Source organism: Echinops telfairi, unplaced genomic scaffold (assembly GCF_000313985.2).
Source record: "Echinops telfairi isolate 266 unplaced genomic scaffold, ASM31398v2 ScPeMD7_7427;HRSCAF=8465, whole genome shotgun sequence".
NCBI classification, from domain to species: domain Eukaryota; kingdom Metazoa; phylum Chordata; class Mammalia; order Afrosoricida; family Tenrecidae; genus Echinops; species Echinops telfairi.
In genome coordinates, this window is record NW_022111327.1 from 14287466 (window position 1) to 14310228 (window position 22763).

General features: G+C 42.1%; 1 pseudogene; it reads left to right on the forward strand.

Moving 5' to 3' along the window:
- The first annotated feature begins 2966 nt into the window (after nt 1-2966).
- LOC101641331 lies at nt 2967-4053 on the forward strand (annotated as a pseudogene).
- The last annotated feature ends 18710 nt before the right edge of the window (nt 4054-22763 follow it).

Genomic DNA, 22763 nt, shown 5'->3' on the forward strand with positions numbered 1-22763 from the left:
CATCATGTCCTGGCCCCAAAGTCCACCTTCAGCATCCCCTGGCAACCTTGTCGCTCCATTGCCTTGCTGTTCTGCTGCACAGCCCCAGTGCTTTGCCTTGGTGTGGCGGGATCAGATAGGGCACAATTCCCACACTGTGTCTCAGGTGCTGTCCCCCGCAGGGCCATGGGTCAGTGAGGGGCATCATGTCTAATAGTGGGGCTGGCCATGTGGTCCTCTCTGTGGACTGGCTACTCTAATTGGGTTCATCGTCCTCAAGGCTGGTGGGCCAGGATGTGCTCCAGTCTCTCCTCCTCCCTGTCATCTCCTCCTGTGTGCTCTGGTCAGATATATCCTTCTCCCGAAGCTGCAGATTCAATGCCGTCCTTTGAAATAAATTCTTCTGGGGGAAGGGGCAGGCGTCCACTTAGTATTTTGGACTGTGGCCAGCCCCCTAGACCTCTTCACTAGTTCCCTACTCCACGCCAGCATGTTACATTCACACCTTGGAGCACTGGGTTGAAGTCTGGTCCCTTTTTCCCTGTGGAGATATAAACAATACCTTCCCCTTGGGTGGGTTAGCACCCCATGCCCCCGCTACCCATTTCTTCCTTATTATCATAATTTTTCCCCTTTTCCCACCTCCTCCCCAGTTGTCTACCATGAGCATCCCTGCATTTGTTCTTGTCCTTGCAATACTACCCGGTCTTGACCCCAGGGCTGTCTGTATACAGTAGGTTTTTGCCTATGCCCCTTTTGCATTTTTTTTTAAAAGCTTACCTCAGGGGACTCATGTTGTACTTGTCCTTTTGTGCTTGACTTACTTCGGTTAGCATGATTTCCTCCAGTTCTTCCCATGCAGCGATGTGCTTCATACGTTCATCACTGCTTTTTAGCAACGCGTAGTACTCCATTCTATGTGTATACCACAGTTTTTTTAATCCAATCGTCTGTTGATGGAAATTTGGGCTGCTTCCAATTCCTTGCATACTTGCGATATGCAGATGACACAACCTTGCTTGTTGAAAGTGAGGAGGACTTGACACACTTGCTGATGAGGATCAAGGATTGTAGCCTTCAGTATGAATTATGACTCAATGTAGAGAACACCAAAATCCTCACAACTGGATTGAGTTAGTTAATTGTGCCAGCCTGGCCGATAATCACATGTGGGGCTAATTGAAAGGCGGAGGGATAAATGGGTGGTGAGCCTTGCCTTTCTAGTTCTCAGGTCTCTTGCTTTGTGATGGTGGCACCAGGGTGCAGCTGCCTTAGCAGTTCCCTGCTTCAGCTTGCAACATTAACTTCCTAGAAGACATCCCCAAGGAGAAGCCACATGGACCTATCCCGATGCAGCCCTGGGTGCTGGAGCAGCCCTGTGGAGACCCCTGCTAGTGCTGAGATGCTTGTTCGTTCACTGACTCAGCTTTCCTCCTGCAGTCGGCACCATTGCCTCTGTTTTGTGAGGTGGAGGACTTTGTGGACTGGTGTTGGGTTAATGGGTTAGTGTTGGACTTGTGGGCTTGGGCAGCATTGGGTTGGGATGTCTTCATGATGCACACTTTCTTTACATAAAACTCTCTTATACCTGAGTTGCTGTGGAGTTGTTTCTCTAAAGTACCTAGACTAATACAGGGACTAATAGGGAACATCATGACAAATGGAGAAAAGATTGAAAATGTCAAGGATTTCATCTTGCTTGGATGCACTGTCATTACTCGTGGAAACAGCAGTCAAGAGATCAAAAGATGTGTTGCCTTAGGTAAAACTGCAGCACAAGACCTCTTTAGAGAATTGAAAAGCATGGATGTTACTTGGAGGACTAAGGTGCTCTTGTCCGAAGCATGGTATTCTCCATTGATTCCTATGTATGTGGAGTTGGACTTTGAATAAGAGAGACCGAGTAATTAATGCATTTGAATTATGGTGCTGGTGAAGAATACTGAAAGTACCATGGACTGCTGAAAGGACAAACCAATCTGTTTTGGAGGATGTACTACCATAGTGCTCCTTAGAAACAAGGATGGTGATGCTTCATCTCACATACTTTCTATAAGTTGTCAGGAGAGACCAGTTCCTGGGGAAGGACATCATGCTTGACAGAGTGGAGGGGCAGTGAAAAAGAGGAAGGCCCTCCACTAGATTGATTGTCAGCATGGCTGCAACAATGGGCTCAGGTGTGGGAATGATTGTGAACGTGCAGCAAGATCCAGCAGCGGTTCATTCTGCTGCACATAGCAATGTGCAGAACTGATTTGATGGCACCTAAAAACATTTCAGTGGTTTAAATGTTTGAAAAAGAACTGTGCAATCTTCTCCACAATCAATATTAGAACATTTTATTTATTCTTGTATTTATTATTATCAGCTCCCCATTTCCCCTCAACCTCCCCTGCCATAACCCTAATAAACTATTAATCCAGCTACTATCTCTATAGATTTAGCCATCATAGATTTCATATAAAGAAAATCATATAACCCATCCCTCAAAACACACATACCCACAGAATAATCTCAATACAAAAAAAAGTTGATAATAAAAACTAGAACAAATTTTAAATGGGTCAAGAGGGAAAACAACTGATAATTTTTTACCTAACTAAACCTGCATTAATCCACTTTACAATGCACTCTGAGGGCAAGCCTATTCACATCCCTGGTCAATGATCAGAAGGAATTCTCTGGAGGGTACCGTGCAAATGGATTTTGGGCTTTCACAGTCATCCAGAGCTTTCTGAAAATCAAGTGCTCATAATTTAAACCCTAGTACCATGCCCTCCTCTTGTCTTGAATTTTATTATTTACAATCCTTGGATCCCACAGGCTGATGTGCTTCTGCCCTTTTCAGTTGATTCCCGACTTAGATGGCTGCTTGCTTTAGACAAGCTTTCCTTTAATGCTATTTTTATCCATAAAAGATAAACTATAGACTCCGCTAGAGGTCCTTCGGCTCCTGCTCACTGCGCTTCTGCTGCTGCCTGCGTCAGAACTCAATTCCCCTAAAATTATAAAAGCAGGAAAACTCAAGGCAAAGAAAAGTAATAAGACTAGTGATTTCAGCGACATGGCAAATTGGCCAACACCAAGTGAATTAGTGAACGATGGAAGTCAGGGTGTCATTAATCAAGGAAATAAGAAACCACAAAGTAGAAAAGAAAAAGAAGAGAAGGTTGAAGAGAGAAGCAACAAAGAAAGCAAAGAAAATCGGAAAACAAAATTAGATGTCCCTGGTGAAAATGTCAGTGAAGATGAGGCTCAGTCAAGTAATCAACGAAAGAGAGCTAAGAAGCACAAGTGGGTACCACTCCACTTAGATGATGTAAGACCAGATTTTCAAGAACGACCAGGATCCCGGAACAGCTCCAGATGTCAACCTGAAGCAAATAAAACAGCATATAACAATAGACGCAATGATTCCAGAAGTTGGAGGCGAGATAGAGAAAAGAGAGATGATGAAGATGAAGTTTCCAGTGTGAGAAGTGAGGGGGGTAATATCTGAGGTACCTCTAGAGGAAGAGGACGAGGAAGAAGACATGGCAGAGGAAGAGGCAGAGGAAATCCTCGCTTGAACTTTGATTATTCATAGGGTTATTGAGAACATGGTGAAAGGACAGAGCCACCATTTCAAACAGAACTTAATACCAGTATGATGTATTACTATGATGATGGTATAGGTGTGCAGGTGTATCCTGTGGAAGAAGTATTGCTTAAAGAGTATATTAAACGCCCAATATTGAGTATTACTTCAGTGTAGAAAATTTGGAGCGAGACTTCTTCCTTCGAAGAAAGATGGATGAAGAAGGTTTCTTACCCATTTCCTTGATTGCTGGTTTCCACCGAGTTCAGGCTCTCACTACAAGCCTTAATCTCATTTTAGAGGCATTGAAAGATAGCACAGAAGTGGAAATTGTGGACCAGAAAATGAGAAAAAAGATATAACCAGAAAAATGGCCAATTCCTGGGCCTCATCCACGGAGTGTGCCACAGACTGACTTCTCCCAACTGATCGACTGCCCGGAGTTTGTGCCAGGCCAGGCCTTTGGCTCACATACAGTCAGGGTGATGATCTACTGATGCTCTTGGATGCCATTTGATTGGAATATGCAGTGGAGTAGGTGAATCACTGAAATGCCAATGTACATATTGGAACAAGTTGTGCTGCAGAAGTGAAAGCAACCTGGACTACCTTCTGTGCCAGAATGTCTACTCCCAACTCCTTTGAAGGACGTTGGGCCTGCACCACAGTGGAGATAACCATCTTTGTGCCAATGCGGAGACACAGACCAGAGGACTGCTATTGCTTTCCTAGGAGGTGCCCAATTTGTTTGTATTTGGCCTGGGTTGCACTGTGGGAAGGTTAATTGTTATCATCCTGGAAATACTGCAAGAATTCTATCTTTTGCTTCTAGTGTTATGTACACCAGTAATGCAGAAATAGACTTGACTGGCATTTCCCAGAATTTTAGGTTCTTGCTATTTGATTTACCCTTGAATATAGTGTACATTGCAAAACACGTTGTTACAATGTCTCTCATGAACTCTTAAGATTTATTAATGTGAACTTCAAGGGATGAGAAATTTAAAAAATGAACATGGGTATATTTTTCTTCATCCAAATGTATTTTTGATACATCAATATGAAGATCTGATCATCAATAAAGCATTGATGATGAGTTTTTTTTATCTTGCATTTTCTTTGTAAATAATTTGTTTCTAATCTCAGCAAGCAATTTGGGTAGGTATTTTAAAAACTGAAGAAAATTAGCATTTCTGGAGGTTTTTGTTGTTGTTTTGTTTTTAAATATACATGGCTGATTGTAAGTTAGATTTATTTATTGTGTAAACTTGGGGTCCAAGGTGATAGTTTTAACCTGCTTATGAACAAGCACTTGATAAATTAGCTGAAATGGAAAATTCTTTTTCCACAGGGTAGCTGATTTAAGCCAATCACATTGGTGATGCCTGTCCATTAACCATTTATGCATTGTTAATAAAATTACAAGAATAAATCAGAAAACAAAGATACACTATATATTAAGACAAACATTTGACTAACTAAAGTTAGATATATGCCAACTGCACAAATTCAATTTAAAGACAGATTCAGGACTGGAACTTATTCATAATCCAAGGATTATCTGTATGATACATATTTAAATAAAAATGTCTTAAAATATATCAGTTTTTCAAATGTGGATATATTTATGGAAATGTCCCCTGTGTATTTTCATTTCAGGATGATTTGAGGATTTTGTTATGGATTGTTTCTTTGGAAACATGTGAATTCTTGTATGAACTTAACAGAGTTAGTTTAAAAGTTTATCTTCACTTAATATAAAAAATAATGTAAATGATAAAAGAGATCATAGTCCCCATCACACTGGCAAAGACTTTTTAAAAAATGTTATTACTCAATATTAGCAAAAGTAAATAGAGATGGGTATTTACATACCCTGCTGATAGGAGTTTAAATGAGCACTGTCTTTTGAGAACACCATTTTGCAATCTGTGACAAGGACCTTCAAGGAGGTTTATTCCCAATAAACCCAATGCTAGACAATGTATGCTAAAGAAATTATCAGAGGTGTACCAGAAAATACCCAAGGATGTTTGTTGCAATAGTTCTGTCATAGCGAAAACTTGAGAACAACATAAATACATAACACTAGGGAAATAGTGCAATCACGAGAGGAAATATCAATATGGACAGTTGTAAATGTATGCACATAAAATGATGATGAAGATGATGACCAACTCTATTGTTGGATATTTTCCAAGCCCGGTTGAGGCTGTTTACACCGTCTCTTAGCCTTGCTACAACACCTTGAGATGGTACAATGGGTATTTTCATTTTACAGAGACAGAAACAGGTTCAGTTAGGCCAAGTAACTTGCCCAAATTCACACCCCCCAACGTCCACAACAGAGCCAAGCTTTGAATCCAGGCCTGAATACTCCAAATGTACATAGAGGCTGATACCAGTCGTAATATTTGGGTGGGGGGATCATAGTAAGTTTTCTCTTTTTGTGCTCTATATTTTTCTTGATGCTTTTCATTTTAGACAACACTGGCTACATTTATAATACAGAAAAACAGTCACTCCTTCCAGATTTTTTTGGCCTCACAGAAATACAGTGACTCCTCGTAGAAGTGCCCAGGGATGAGGATCAGACCAAGGTCTTGAAGCAGGACATTGAAATTATTTCTTGGGCTCATCTTTCTCTGCTCTGTCAATACCAGTTTCAACCTAGGAGCACTGCCTTCTCATTAGGGGCTGGAAATGCAGCTCCCGCGGTTTGGGTTTCTTGCTTCTGAACAGGTAGAACATTGCTGAGGACAGAATCGTTGCAGGGCATAATGACAACGTGCAGGGACTGCCTACTTTCTACATTCCTGCTGAAATGATCGATTTCAATTCCATCTTTCACAGTGCTGCCCCATGGCCATGTATGAGGTGGCTTGTTTTTCTTCCACACCTGCCTACATGAAAGGTGAAAGGATGTTCCATTTTTGACCTGGAGGTAGTTATAATGCGTAGTACATCTAGTTTAGGAAAATTCCTCAAGCTGTATGCTTTCCTATATGTATATATTTTAAAACAGCGTAACAAACCAAAACAGAGTTGCATATGAATTTTCTTGGCGTGTGCCCAGTTCCTTCAAGGATCAACAAGAAGACTGGGGTCTCACCTCCAAGAATGCCATCAAAGAAGATTTTGTTTTCTTTTGAATATGCTAAACTTTGTTACGTGCTTTTATGTAACAACAGAATCCTGCCATCTTAGTCTGTGTTTTATGGAGCTGAGAACATAACCAGTAACAGAAATCCCCTCCAACCTTCTCAAAAGGCGATCACTAGCTTGACTTCTAATGCTAAATTTTGCTTGTTTCTGAGCTTTACATAAGCTGAACATGAAAGAAGTCATACAGGATGTATTCTTTTGGTCTGGTGTTCACTCTTGTGGTCTGTATGCTTTGGGGATTCAGCCATACTCAGATGCACAGCAGTGGTTGGTTCATTTTCATATTAAGTCTATGCCACATTTCCCCCTGCTCATTCTGTTAACAGACATCTGGCTGGTGGTTTCTAGCATTAGGTTACTATAGATGATACATGTCTTTTAATGCACAAGTATATGTATTTTGTTTGTTGATTTATGGAATAAAATCCTGAGATTTAGACATATTGCACTTTGGTAGATAATGGCAAAACGCAGACTTAGTATTTGACGAGTAAGATGGCTAAGAAATAAAAGACATAGTAGTTAAATGTGAAGGAATCACTTTTGACAAATTCGTATCCTGGCTCCACTCAGCATTAGATACGCATTTGTGTTTGTGATGAGGGACCTGAAAAACAGGAGGACCAAAATAAAAATTTAAATTTTTTTTAAAGTTTAAATTTAATGTAAATAATTTAATAATGAGGCATCATCATTTAAAAAATGAAAAATTTGCTGATTAAAAAAAAGTGTGGGGGTTGTTAAGATAGCCAGCTTCTGCTTCATGTTGGCCAGGCCGCAACATTCATTGGGCCAAGAGGGCTCATGGCATCCAGTACATCTTTACAGATCTGTACTTCTTTCCATGCTAGAGCTTCCACTGAATTCAGCAAATCTTTACACAAACACGGGTCTTTGGGGGGAAGATGAAGCAAGATAATGCAGCAGACTGAGGGGCCAGTTTTTGTCTCAGCCAGGGAAAATTTACTTAACACTCCTGCCTTCTCAACAGCAAATCAGATTCTGAAACAAAGATTCTCAAAGAATTTGTCACAATGTAAACTCAGAGAAATAGGAATAGCTCTCCTACATCCTAACCATCCCTGTGATGTCCATTTTGAGCCAGACTGCACAAGCCTTGTCCGCTTGGTCTGAAAACCAAAGCAGGCACAATTTGCTCATAAACGTTTGTTCATATACTAGCCAACTCCCACCAACTAGCCATTTGGAGGTTGGGATTATGACGCTAGCTTCCCCTGGTGCCCATACACTAGCGCCTGTGGGGAGTGCACTCCGGGGATCAACAGCTTGCATTTTCCCCAAGCCAAGTGACCTCAACCAAATGACCCAAAATGAGAAGCGTGTCTTTTACTGCTTTATCTTGGCAGAACAATTAGAATGACTCCTTAGCTCCACACTTCCTGGTAACAGCTCTTTGAATGTGTTGACCTACTTTTCTCCACTTCAGAGGGAAGAGAGAGGGCAATGAATGTTTCTAGTGACTACTCTTGTTTTGGGGGATGTTGGGGGTGGGGCATCTGGTTCTGGCTCCTACTTCTTCCCTTCCTTCATTATCTGCTGCAACCACTTCAAGCATGACTGAGAATTCTGTGTGGTTGCCTACTGTACCCATTGTACAGGTGAGTTATCAATGGTAGTGTGACACAGGGCTGGAGACAGTCTTCCTCAACTTCCCTTTCTCTACCTCAGCTCTTTGCTAAGTGACTTGATCCGGACTGAAGTGCTTCTCAGTGAGAATCTTTGGAGCATCAGCAGGGTGTCCCTGATGTTAACCACAATCAACACTAGCTGACAACATCAATGGAAAGAAATATTCAGCTTGAGACTCCTGACTGGGCTCTATACAACTTTATTGTGAGCCTTTGAAAAGTGTCTTAGTTGCTTTGCTAGACTGATTCTTCTGTTTTGGCCTGTGTATACCTGACTCTCAAATCACTGCACTAAAACTCTGAGGTCAACTGATCATTTTATGCTGTTCTTAACATCCCTTGTCTACATCGTTGCTTACTTCTAGCTATTGTCTAGGAGTACCTTTGAAATATATATATTCATTTTCATATCAAGCTGAGGAAAGAGAGAGGGGAATATCTTCAATTTCACGAGGTAAGGTCATAGAGTACATTCCCAAATGCCTTTGGGATTACCTATTGGCTTTAATAACCCACCATGACTTTTCTTCCTGACCATGAATAACTGAGTAGATGCCTCTCAGCTCTCCTATCCCTGGTGCTTTGTTTCCATTCTTCCTCATGTATCCCAGTGTGCATATCAGATTCTAATCTGCCTGCCATCTAGCATTCTGTGGCACTCCATGTCTATTGGAAATGTTAACATGGGAATTTTAAGTTGCCGAGTCCTTCTCACCAGTTCCAACATCATGTAGGAGTTGCAGTGGTTCAAGAGAGCTGGCCTTTCTCAGGCCAGCTGGGCCAAGGGTAGGACGAATCCTCCTCCCAGAGAGCTAAGCAAGCTTCAGACAACAGTCAGGGCTCTCTACTTATCGGGTAAAGTGGCGTTCCCTCACCATGCATTAACGTTGGGTGAGAATAAATGACAACAGAATCTCTGCCTTACTAGTAATGAGGACAACCAGGTTAAGGCATGAAGATCAACTGCAAGGCATTGCGGAGTTGAGGGGAACAATAGGGGGATTGGTAATATTGCCAAGGAGGTGAATATTAGAAAGGACAATAATGAGTTATTACCCTGACATATGCTTCAAAGATTCCCTGAGACTGTGAAATAAAAGGAGTCAGATTAGAGGAGGGGATAGTACTTAGAAAAAAGTTTATGGAGTCTATCTTTTCTTAGGGAATGAACCCTAGCGTAAGAATGTTCTCCAGAACTTATTGCATTGACAGAAATATGCTATGTCTGTATTCCCCAATCTGATCATCTCCAGTCACTTGTGGCTTTTGAGCATTTGGAATGGGGTCAGTATGACTGAGGAACAGAATTAAAAAATTAGATTTCATTTTCATGAATCTAAATTTACTCAGGCACGCAGGGCAGGGGCAGTGAAGTGCTAAGGTACTGGCTGACACTGGTTAATGGAGCTGGTCTATTACAGTGAGTAAAGGTGTCAACCCCACAATCAGGAGGTCTTGGTCTAAATCCTACATTCCCATTTACTAACTATTGAATATCAGACAAACTACCTAACTTCTTTGCGCCTCTTTTCCCATCTATAAAATGAAGGTCATAATAGCATCCGTAATACAGAGGTCCTGTTTGAAAAGCTGAATGAAATAAGTCATGTAAAACCAAGTATTGAATTGATGGCGCTCTTGGTAAATATTTCCTATGAAGGTATTGTTAGTATTGACCATGATGTCTTATCTTGTGGGCTTTGGTCCTAAGTCACTGAGCACTACTAAATCACCCTACTGGCTGGGACCTCGATGTGTGAGGATAGTGATATCTGCACTTGTTGACTCCCTTGAGGAGCCCTGGTGGTGTAATGTTTACACTTTAGGCTGTGATCTGCATGGTCAGCAGTTCGAAACCATCAGCAGCTCCACCAGAGAAAGAATGGGCTTTTCACTCCCATAAACAGTGACAGTCCAGAAACCCACAGGGGGTCCCTATGAGACAACACGGATTCGATGGGAGTGAGAATGAAAATGACTCCATTGAGCCCCAGAGCCAAGGATATGTTCTCAGATTTGGCTGCCTTACTGTGTTCTGAGCCCTGAACTAAATGAGATTTTGAAGTTAAAGAAAAGAGGAAATAGCCAAGGCCAGAGCATGAACACGAAATGGTTCCACTATTACACGAAGTCAAGAATTGATTTATGCACAGAAAGAAACCGTCTTTGGTGGTTACCGGGGATGGCATGGAGAGGAAGGGAGAACCACTTTCTAGATAGCAGACACTCATTACCTTTGGTGATGGGAAAGGCAACCCCAAATATGTCAGTACAACTTGACCAAGGTAAATCAAGATGCTATAACACATACAAAGTTACAACACAGTTGTTGTTATCGTTAGGTGCCATTGAGTTGGCTCTAATTTATAGCGACCCTATGCACAACGGAATGAAACACTGCCCAGTCCTCATTGTTCTTATGTTTGAGCCTATTGTTGCAGCCATGATGTCAATCCATTTTGCCAAGGGCCTTCCTCTTTTTTTGCTGCCCCTCTACTTTACCAAGCCTGATGTCCTTCCCCAGACTGGTTCCTCCTGGCAATATGTCAAAATACGTGAGACTGTAGTTTGCCATCCTTCTCCTAAAGAGCACTCTGGCCGTACTTCTTCCAAGACAGATTAATTTATTCTTCCAAGACATGGACCTTTTGGCAGTCCATGGTACTTTCAATATTCTTCGCCAGCACCATAATTTAAAATTCATTAATTATTTGGTCTTCCTTATTCAAAGTCCAACTTTCACATGCATGTGAATCAACTGAGAATGCCATGGGTTAGATTGGGCACACCTTAGTCCTCAAAGTAACCTGCAAAATGGTAGAAACAACCCAAACCTGTGTGTCTGATTATGTAGGTAGATATGTATATGTGTGTGTGGTGTATATGTAGAAAGACATAGGTGAATAAATGCATAGGATATATAGGTGAAGGCATATGTACCAGTATATATATGTTTGTATGTGCAGCACATATCCATAATATTACAAAGCACATAGGTGGCACAGTTATGGAGGCTTCTTATCTAAATAACTCACGGGATTGGTTTACTGGGTAAAAAGGCTTGAGACCATCGTCTCAGGGACATTGTCTCAGGACCATCGTCTCAGGACTGGGTAAAAAGGCTTGGGACCATCATCTGGGATCTTAAAAAGCTTGTGAGCTTTTTATGATACAACTCTTGTTCTCTAATTGTATGGAGCCAAAGGAAAGGAAGGAATCCAAGACTCAAAGAAGAAACCAATCCACAGGATTTATAGCCCACGTGAACCAGAGTCTCTCCTAACCTGAGATCAGAAGAACTAGATAGTTCCCAGCTACCTTCTGGCCAGGGACAAACAATAGAAGATCTCAGATAGAATGGAAGAAAAAAAATGTAGAACAGAACTCAGATTTGTAGAAAGGACTTACTGGATCTATAGAGACTAGGTGAACTCTCAAGGTTATTGTCCTAAGTAACTTTTGAACATAGAATTAAAGCTATTTCTGCAGGTAGACTTTCTGTCAAATGATAGAATGGCTTATAAAACAAACATAACCACCCATGAGTAATGAATTCCATTAAACAATGAACTATATGAGGCCAAATGGTCAACATTTAGTCAAAAGCAAAGATGAGAAGGGAAGTAAGAGAAGAGAAGCTAGATCCAGGGAAACAGAATGCTCCAAATGGCAATGATATGAATGATGACATCTTGTGAAACTTGGAACAATCGGTGTGAAAGGAGTTTCAAAAATTAATGGGAAATGTAATTAAAAGGAAATGGGATTTTTCCATAAATGTTTTGCAACTCCTCTATTAAAAATTATTAAAAGAGAACCTAATTTTCTGTGTAAATTTTCACCTAACACAACTAAAATATTATTTTTTTAAAAAGAATGTTAACATGAAATATCCCCCTCACCCTATTGCAATTTCCTGTTCATTGAGCAGGCAGTTATTGAAGCAGACAGAGAGGCAGTGATTGTAGGCACAATCTCTGGAGCTAGACTGCTTGGGATTCTATTCACTAGTTGTAAATTCACTAGCTATGTGACCGTGAACCAGTTACTTAGTCCCCTGAAACCTCCATTTTTTAACTTGTCAATTGGGGTTAGTAAGAATACCTGCCTCACAGTGTTGTAAAAAAGAAATGAACCAATAACATGTTAAGTACTTAAAGTAGTATCTGACATTGGTTTTAAAAATCAAACCAAACCAAACCAAAAACCCTGCAAAACAAACAAAAATAGCACATCACTGTCATTGAGTTGATTCTGACTCATAGTGACCCTATAGGATGGAGTAGAACTGTCCATGTGGGTTTCTGAGACTGCAACTGATTACAGGAGTAGAAAGCCTCATCTTTCTTCCACTTAACAGCTGGTTTCAAACTGCTGGCTGACCTTGCCATTAGCAGCCCTATGCATAACCCACTATGCAACCAGGTATCCTACCTAACACTGGTAAGCACTGCTATATATGCTTTTGCATTTACTGTATGCTAGGAGCTCTGGTTGAGGAGTGGTTATATGTTGGGCTGTTAACCATAAGGTCGACAGTTCAAAACCACCAGCCACTCTGCAGGAGAAAGATGGGGCTTTCTATTCCCATAAAGAGTTATATGGCAGGGGAGATTGGGGGAAACGGGGAGCTAATAACAATGAAGAAAATGTTCTAACACTGATTGTGCTGATGATTGTATAACTTTTCTTGATCTGACTGAACTAGTGAATTGTATAATATGTGAACTATATGTCAACAAAATTATTGAAAAAGAATTACAGTCCCAGAAACTCACAGAGGCAGTTCTATCCTGTCCTATAGGATCACTAAGAATCAGCATTGAGTTCATAGCAGGGAAGTGTGTTGAGTTGAGGCACTATACTGTTGCTGCTGTTGCATGCCATTGAGTCAATTCTGACTCATAATAACCCCCTTTTGGCAGAGTAGAACTGCCTCAGACAGTTACAGGGGTTGTAAACAGTGGTGGTACTGTCACATAAGTGTTGAACTGCTAACAGCCAAGTCAGTGGTTCAAATCCACCAGCTGGTTCCTGGAAAAAAGATGATGCTATCTGATCCTGTAAAGATTTACAGCCTGGGAATCCAGGACGGATGAGCCCTATAGGACCAGTGGTGTGAGTGGCAAAACAGGGAGGGTAAAGGGAGAATGGGTAGGAAAGAGGGAACCGATTACATGGAACTGTGTGTGACCTCCTCCCTGGGGGACAGAAAACCGAAAAGTGGATGAAAGGAGACGTCGGACAGGGCAAGATATGACAAAATACCCATTTATAAACTATCAAGGGCTCATGCGGGAGGGGGGAGCAGGGAGGGAGGGGGAAAATGAGGACCTAATGTCGGGGGTTTAAATGGAGAGAAAATGTTTTGAGAAACGATGTACAAATGCGCTTTACACAATTGATGTGTGTATGGATTGGGATAACAGTTGTATGAGCCCCTAATAAATGTTAAAAAAAAAAAAAAAGATTTACAGCCTTGGGTTTATATGAATTTGAATTGACATGATGGCTACGGGTTCGGATTCTATATGGAAGTAGTTTGCCAAGTCTTTCTCCTACAGAGCTGCTGAGTGGGTTCAAAATGCCAAACTTGAGGTTAGCAGCTGAGTGCTTAATCATTTTGTTGTGCTAGCAGGGCTCCTGAGGCACTATATTAGGTTCTGAAAAAACAAGCAAGAAAACAAACAGAAACAAAAGATAAGTCACAATTTCGGCCCTCTTTAAGCTTGTTGACTAATAAAAAGGAAAAAAAAGACATGGGCTAGTCAACTAACCGACTGCCATCAAGTTGACTCTGACTCATTGCAACCCTGTAGAACTGCTCCTAAGGGTTTCCGAGGCTGTAATTCTTTACTGGAGCAGATAGACTCATCTTTCTCCTGAGAAACACATAGGGGATTTAAACCCCTGACCTTGTGGTTGGCAGGCAGGAGAATGCTTAAACTACCAGGACTCCTGTACAGGTGCCAAGTTGGCAAGGGTGGATTGAGTTAGTTAAAGTTTATTGTGGCAACCTGGTCAATAAACACATGTGGGGTTAATTGAAGGGCAGAGAGATCAATGGCTTGGTGAACCTCGCCTTTCGAGTTCTCGGGTCTCTTGCCTTCTGATCGTTGGACCAGGGTCCAGCTGCCTTAGTCAGTTCCCTGCTTCTGCTGGCAAGGCTGACTTCCTGCAAGACATTCCCAAGGAGAAGCCGCATAAACCTATCCTGATGCATCCCTTGGTGCTGGAGCAGCCATGTGGAGACCCCTGCCAGCGCTGAGATGCTTACAAGCTCACTGATTTGGCTTTCCTCCTGCAGTCAGTGTCATTGCATGTGTTTTGTGAAATGGAGGAGGCTTTGTGGATTGACATCTGACATATGGGCTAATGTTGAACTTGTGGGCTTGGGAAGCAATGGATTGGGATGTTTTCTTGGTGTGCACTTATATAAAACTCTCTTATACATATGAGTTTCTGTGGATTTGTTTCTCTAATGTACCCAGACTAACACAGCCCTTAGAGGCTAATAGCACTAGAAAATCAATATGAACATACAAATTCCATAAGTTGGAAGCACATAGGGAACACTAATGAGACATTGAGGAAAAGGAGATCAAATTAACTTGGTTTGTGAGAAATCTGAACAAAAAATGCATACAATGGAAGGAAACAGGTGGTGGAGGAGTGCATGGTAGGTAAATGTTTCCAGGCATAAACTAGGGCAGTGAGTCCGGGGAACTGAAGGCAGCTGGAAATTTCGTATGTCCAGGGAGTTAGTGAAAGTAAGTTAAGTGGAAGATGAGGTTGGAAAGGTCAGCAGAAATGAGATGATGCAGGTTTAAGAATTTGTACTTTTCCTTGATATTGGGAAATAATGGAAGGGTTTTAAGTAGGGATGTACAATGATCGAAGCATTTTAGAAGGACCCTACTGATAGTAGTGTGGGGCAAAACTGGACAGCTAAGAGGCTCTTATTGTAATCAGACTGGAGAAGTAGCAAACTAAGGCAACTTTTATGGAAATGGAAATGTAGAGATTGGTAACAGCGATGTTAGGAAGCAATTCAATTGATTGCTACCATAGGTGATAGAAAATACAGAAAGATTGTGTATATTTTTGTCACAATTAGGGAAAAAATTACATGAATAACAATGACTACAAGGAAGAATAAAATCTAAAATTGAATACGGTGACCATTGTACAATTCTTCTTGAGATGATTGAATTATTGAATTGTATACCATTTGGATCAAGTGTTAATAAAACTGTTCACAGAAAATACAGAAGGAGTCAGAGGAGTGGAGCTCGGTGAGTGGGGATATTTGGGGTCCAAGTAGGGGTGTCAAGGCTGTCAGTTGATCCATGAGACAGCCCAGAGTAACTCTCTGATCCAGAAACTGACTTCAACCACATTGCCAGCATTCCCTGCAGACTCTGAGGTCTCAGGCTCACCAGCTGCCTCTTTTCCCCCCCTCCAGGTGCACGCCCCACTGCTGCCCAAAAGTCAGCCAGGTGTCTGGCAGAGGCTTTTACCTTGCCTCGGCGCTCATCACAGTCCCACCAACCAGCGCTCCTGCCCCAACCCCCCACATCCTCCCAGGTTCCCATCTCTCTGCAACTCTCTGGGCCTGCCAGGCGCCTGGCACACCTCTGGCAGAAGCTTTTCCAGCTGCTGTTTGGAGGCCCAAGCCTACGGGACTCTCCCACTGCATTCTCTGTTCTCCCTTTTCCTTGTGAAATCCCCTCTGCCCTCTGTGGTGCTCTGAACAGTTGATCTGCACACTAACAGAAATAATGGGGCCCTCCTTCCCACCCGCCTTCCCATCCGAAGTGCCTCTAGCCAGGAACACACTGCCCAGTCCCCAAAACCCATCCCTGAACTGCGAGCCCCTGCTCCCAGGCCAACACTTTCCATAAGACTGCAGCATGTATAGCAGCAAACAGCCCCTACGGAGGTCTGAGGGTGGATGGAGCACAAAGCATAGTCCAAGGTGAGAGGAAAACCCCAAAGGTTCATAGGTGAAACACAACCCCTCAAGGTAATTGGCTGTAGGCAGCCTACAAAAACACCAACACCAACCTCCCAAAGAGAGAGCCCACGGCTCTGAGACACCCAGAAAAATGGCGCCTAGTTCCAATAAATCAACAAAAAACCCAGCAAGCTGCTTCCACAGCTTCAATAAAAAAGGAGAAACGAAAATTCAATATCAGAGGATGACCTGGACCTAACAGCAGTCATAGAAAAGGCAGACATTGACCTCCCACAGAAAGAAATCTTCAGAATGCTGCTTAGAGTCATACAGGACATGAGGGAAGCAATACAGAAAAAGGATGAAATGATAGAGGAGATAAACGCCATGCATCAAAGGGAAATAAAAGAGCTAAGGGATGAGATAACAAAAAACTAATAGCAAACTCACAGACTTTGCCCAGTGAATGAAGGAGGCTGAGAACCGCACCAGTGACCTAGAGGACCTGTAAGCAGAAATTAATAAATGTGAGATAAAGTCTAACAAGTCCATCAGAAAAGCTGAAGAAAACCTCAGAGCTGTGCCTGATGCTATGAGAAGGAACAACATCAGAATTGTTTGGTTACTGGAGGAATGCACATCAAGGGAATCACCATCCAAAATAGCGATGGAATTCTTGGAATAAATCTTCCCTAGCTTAATGAATGGAAACCAGACAATCATTCAGGAGACTGAAAGAACACCAGCTAGTGTTCACCAAGACATATATGTATTAAACTATCTAACTTTGAGGAAAAGGTGAAAATCATGAGAGCAGTTAGGGAAAAACAAACAGTCACATATAAAGGCAAGCAGATAATATGCTCAGACCTATCAGCAGACACTATGAAGAGGAGGGAGAGTGGAGTAAAATATTCCAGAAAATGAAGGAAAATAACACAAACCCAAGAATACTCTATCCAGTCAAACTATCTATCAAGGCTTATGGAGAAGTGAGAGTCTTCTTGGGCAAGGAAAAGCTCAAAGAATAAATTAAAAGAAACCCAGCACTACAAAAGATCCTTGCCAACCCAGTACGGGCAGAAGACCAACACTCACCAAGCATCAGTAACCGACTGCCACAGACTGCCACAAAGAACAACTCCACAAAGAGGGCAACAAAGAGAAAACAGCCCCCAAGTTAACATTAACTCAACGATGGAAAGAAGGCAAGATTGAAGCGCGCACACACACACACACACACACACACACACACACGCATGCACGCACAACCCATGGATAAGAAATGGAGGTAGGAAACAACCCAACAAATAGATGAAATAACCCTGAATATCAATGGAATGAACTCAGGCTTTAAGAGACAGAGGCTAGCAGACTGGCTTAGAAAACATTACCCCTCAGTCTGCTGCCTACATCTCAAGATTACATACAAAAACAAACTGAGAATCAGAAGCTGGAGAAAAACATACAAAGCAAATGACCGCTGGCAAATCTAACCAAAGAAAGGAAGGAACAAATCTCAATAGCAAGGATGAGGGATGAAAGAGGGGACATTACAATAGACCCTAATGAAATCAAAAGGATTACACAGTACTATGAAGGACTGTACTCCAACGAATTCAACAATTTGGAAGACAGACAAATTCTTGGAAAACAATCCCTCCCTAGACTATTGCCGATGGACGTCAAGTATCTAAACAGACCCATAGCTATAGAAGAAATAGACAAAGTTATCAAAGGATTACCAAGAAAAAACTCCCATGCACCAGCTGGATTCACAGGAGAATTTTACCAAGCATTCAGGCAAGCACTGACACCAAGCCTACACAAACTCTTCCAGAACATAGAAAAAGATGACAAACTTCCAAACTTTCTATGAAGCTAGTATAACTCTGATACCTAAATCGGGCAAGGATGCCACAAGAATCAAGAACTACAGACCAATTTCCCTCATGAACATTGATGCAAAAATCCTTAACAAAATACTGGCCAACAGAATACAAAAGTATATAAATCAAATAATTCACTATGACCAAGTGGGATTGATACCAGGGATGCAGGGATGGTTCACCATATGAAAGACGATTTGTATTATTCACCATATTGAAATGAAAAATTATAAGAACCACATGATAATATCGATAGATGCATAAAAACATTTGATAACATCCAACACCAATTCCTGTTTAAGACACGCAAGAACATAGGAGTGGAAGGAAAATTCCTCAACATAATACAAGCTATCTATGAAAAACCAACAGCCAATGTGGTAGTCAATGGAGAAAAGATGAAAATAATTCCTCTGAAAAAGGGGACCAGATAGGGATGCCCCTTGTCCCCACTCCTGTTTAACATCATACTGGAGGTCCTAGCTAACAGTGTAAGGCAAAGAAAAGACATCAAAGGTATTTGTCTGGGGATGGAAGAGGTGAAACTCTCATTATTCACAGATGATATGTTTTTATCTATGCAAAATTCCAAAAGCTCCACAAGGGGAATGCTAGAAGCAATAGGGGAATATGGCAGAGTGGCAGGGTACAAGATCAACAGAAAAAAAGTCTATTGGACTGCTCTACACATCAGACAAGACCGCGGAAGAGATGGATCAAAAAGGAAGTACCCTTCACAATAGCCCATCACAAATTGAAATATTTAGGGATATACCTGACTAAAAAAAAAAAAAACACCAAAAGATATGTACGAGGAAAACTACAGAACACTATTAAAAGAAACCAAGAGTGACCTCAACGAATGGAAGGATATCCCATGCTGGTGGATTGGAAGACTCAATATAATAAAGATGTCAGTTCTGCCCAAGGCACTATATAAGCTCAATCCTATCCCGAAAGGAATACCATTATCTTTCTCCCAAAAATTGAAAAATATGATTGCTAACTTCATATGGAGAGGGACGAAATCCAAAATTAGCAGAGAACTCCTCAAGAAGAAGGACAAAGTTGGAGGACTTGCTTTATCTGACTTTAGCACCTCTTATACAGCCACAGTGGTCAAACAGTGTGGTATTGGTATAATGATAGATACTCAGACCAATGGAAAATGATTGAAAACCTAGAAAAAACTCATCAGCATACAGACAACTGATCTTTGATATAAAGTCCCAAAAAATATCAAATGGGAAGCAGATGCTCTCTTTAATAACTGGTGCTGGAAAAAATGGATATCTACTGGCAGAAAAATGAAGCAAGACCCTTACCTCACTCCATCACCAAAATAAACTCAAGATGGATCACAGACCTAGAGGTAAAATCCCAAACTATTAGGACTGTGTTAGTCTTGGTACTTTAAAGAAACAAATCCACAGAAACTCATGTATAAGAGAGATATATAAACGTTAAGTGCACATCAAGAAAACATCCCAACCCAGTACTTCCCAAGCCCACAAGTCCAATATTAACCCATTAACCCACATGTCCAACACCAATCCACAAAGTCATCCTCCATCTCACAGAACACACACTATGATGCCGACTGCAGGAGGAAAGTTGAGTCAGTGAGCATGTAATCATCTCAGAGCTGGCAGGGGTCTCCACGTGTCTGCTCCAGCACCCAGGGTTGCATCAGGGTAGGTCCATGTGGCTTTTCCTTAGGGATGTCTTGCAGGAAGTGAGCCTTGCCAGCTAAAGCAGAGAATTGGCTAAGGCAACTGTACCCTAGTCTGACCATCAGAAAGCAAGAGACCCTAGAACTCAAAAGGCGAGGCTCACTGAGCCATTTATCCTGCTGCCCTTCAATTAACCCCACATGTGTTTATCAGCCAGGTTGGCACAATAAACTAACCACCTCAAGGACCATCAGCAAGGGAATTGGGACAAACCTGAGAACTTTGAATCAGGGAATACATAAAGCTATTGGAAATAGGGAAGAACACATACAGAGAGGAGGCACAAATTGACAAGTGGGATATACTGAAGATAAAACATCTGTGTACATTGAAAGAACTCACCAAGAGAGTAATAAGAGAGCCCACCGACTGGGAAAACATCTTTAGCAATGACACATCAGACAAAGGCCTTATTACTAAAATCTACAATACTCTGCCAATTTACAAAAAGAAAAAAAAACAATTGCCCACTGAAGAGGTGGACAATGGACCTGAACAGAAGTTTCTCAAGGGTAGAAATCCAAATGGCCAATAGACATATGAGAAAATGTTCCAGATTCCTAGCCATAGATAAATGCAAATTAAAACAACTATGAGATGCCACCTAACACCCTTAAAGAGAGCCCAACTCAATAAATCAAAAAGTGACAAGAGTTGGAGGGACTGTGGTGAGATAGGACCTCTCGTTCACTGCTGGTGGACCTGTAGGTATGTACAGCCATTATAGAAATCGATTTGGCGATATCTAAAACAGTTACCCTACAACCCAGCAATCCCCCTACTGGGCATATACTCAGAAGAGGCAAGAAACAAACTACGGGCAGACATCTGTGCTCCAATGTTCATCGCGGTGCAGCTCACACTTACAAGGAGTTGGAAATAACCCAAGTTTTCACCAACGGATGAATGGATTAAAAAACTGTGCAATGGAGTACGAGACATCCCTAAAAAGCAGTGATGAACACATGGAACACACTGGCGCATGGGAAGAACTGGAGGAAATTATGCTAAGTGAAGTAAGCCAAGCACAAAAGGACAAGTACAACATGAGTCTGCTGAGGTAAGACAAAATGCGAAAGGGGACATATGGGAAAAGCTACTAAATACATACATGTCCGGGGTGAGGTCCAGGTACTACGGTAGGTGCCAAACCCAACCCAGGGATACATATTGATAAATAATGAGGGAATAAAAAAGGAGACTGACAGGGGTGCCGGGGGAACAGGGCACTAACCTACCCAAGGGGACAGTGTTGTTTATATCTCCACAGAAGAGAGAGAGAGGGACCAGACTTCAACCCCAGCGTGCCAAGATATGAATACAAGATACAGACATGAACCAGGGAACCAATAGAGAGGTCAGCAGGGCCAGGCCCCAATTCCAGCTTCGTGAGCACGCCCCACCCCCACCCCAGAGGAATGCACTTCAGAGGACAGCACTGAAGCTGCAGCTCAGGAAATGGAGTACGTTTGAACAGGAGCGAACGAAGATGGAAGGAGAAAGTGAAACACACCCCAGCCCAACAAACCCTAAGGACAATATCCCACCTTAGAGCAGCCAAGACACAGAGGGAAACACAGGGCCTGCCCCATCATGAGACAGAACGACGTGTCCATCCCTGACACATAGCCCTAAGGGGTTAGCACTGGGAACACCATGTGGGAGAAGTGCCCAATCTGACCCCACCTCGCCGGGTGAGCACTAAGGGTGCACAGCGGAGCAGCAAGGGGAGCAAAGCAATGAAATCCCCGAGGAATGCCAAAGGTGGACTTGAGGGCCAGGGCGTGGCACCCCAGTGGACTCGACTGGAAAACACTCATAAAGGTCAACAGACAGACTGGAACCACTTGAGGGCTTTTCAGTTTTTGCTGTTGTTTTCTTCTTTTTCTATTTATTTGTTTTTTTCTATTACCTGTTGTTGATTTATTTTTTGTCTTCTTTTTTTGTTACGGGTTTCTCTGCTTTGGTTTTGTGCATATTACTGCCTTTGCATGTCTATCTGGACAAGGTAGGTGGGATTAGCAATACGGAGGAGAGAACAATGGGACAAATGGTTGGGGGGGCATGGGAGAGGGAGAGATAGAGGAAAAGGAGGGGGATGCCTACAAACCCAGGGACAAGGGAAGAATAAGTGACCTAAAATTGATGGTGAGGAGGGCACAGTATGCTTGGGAGTGGGGTGGTGGTGTTCGATCAAGGGCCATGTAGCCTAGAGGAATTACCAAAACCTGAATGAAGGCCAAACATGGTAGTGGGAAGGGAGGAAAGTAAAAGGAAATAGAGGAAAGAACTGGGAGGCACAGGGCAGTTGTAGAAGTCTAAGCACAGGCATGTGTACATGTAAATACAATTATGTACAATGACAGGGGAAGAGAGCTATGTACATATATTTATTTATAAAGTATTATGGTAGCAAATGGACATTGGGCCTCCACTCAAGTACTCCCTCAAGGCAAGAACACTTTGTTCTAATAACATGGCACTCTGTGATGTTCACCTTCCCTGACATGATCGCTGAAGACAAAATGGGTGCATAAGCAAATGTGGTGAAGAAAGCTGATGGTGCCTAGATATCAACAGATATAGTGTCTGGGGTCTTAAAGGTTTGAAAACAAATGAGTGGCCATCTAGCTGAGAAGCAACCAAGCCCACATGGGAGAAGCACACCAGTCTGTGTGATCATGAGGTGTCGATGGGATCAGGTATCAAAGACCCAAAACAAAACAAACAAAAAGCATACCAATGGTAATGAGAGGGAGGGCAGAGTGGATACCCAAAGCCCATCAGTAGTCAATTGGACACCCACTGTCAGAA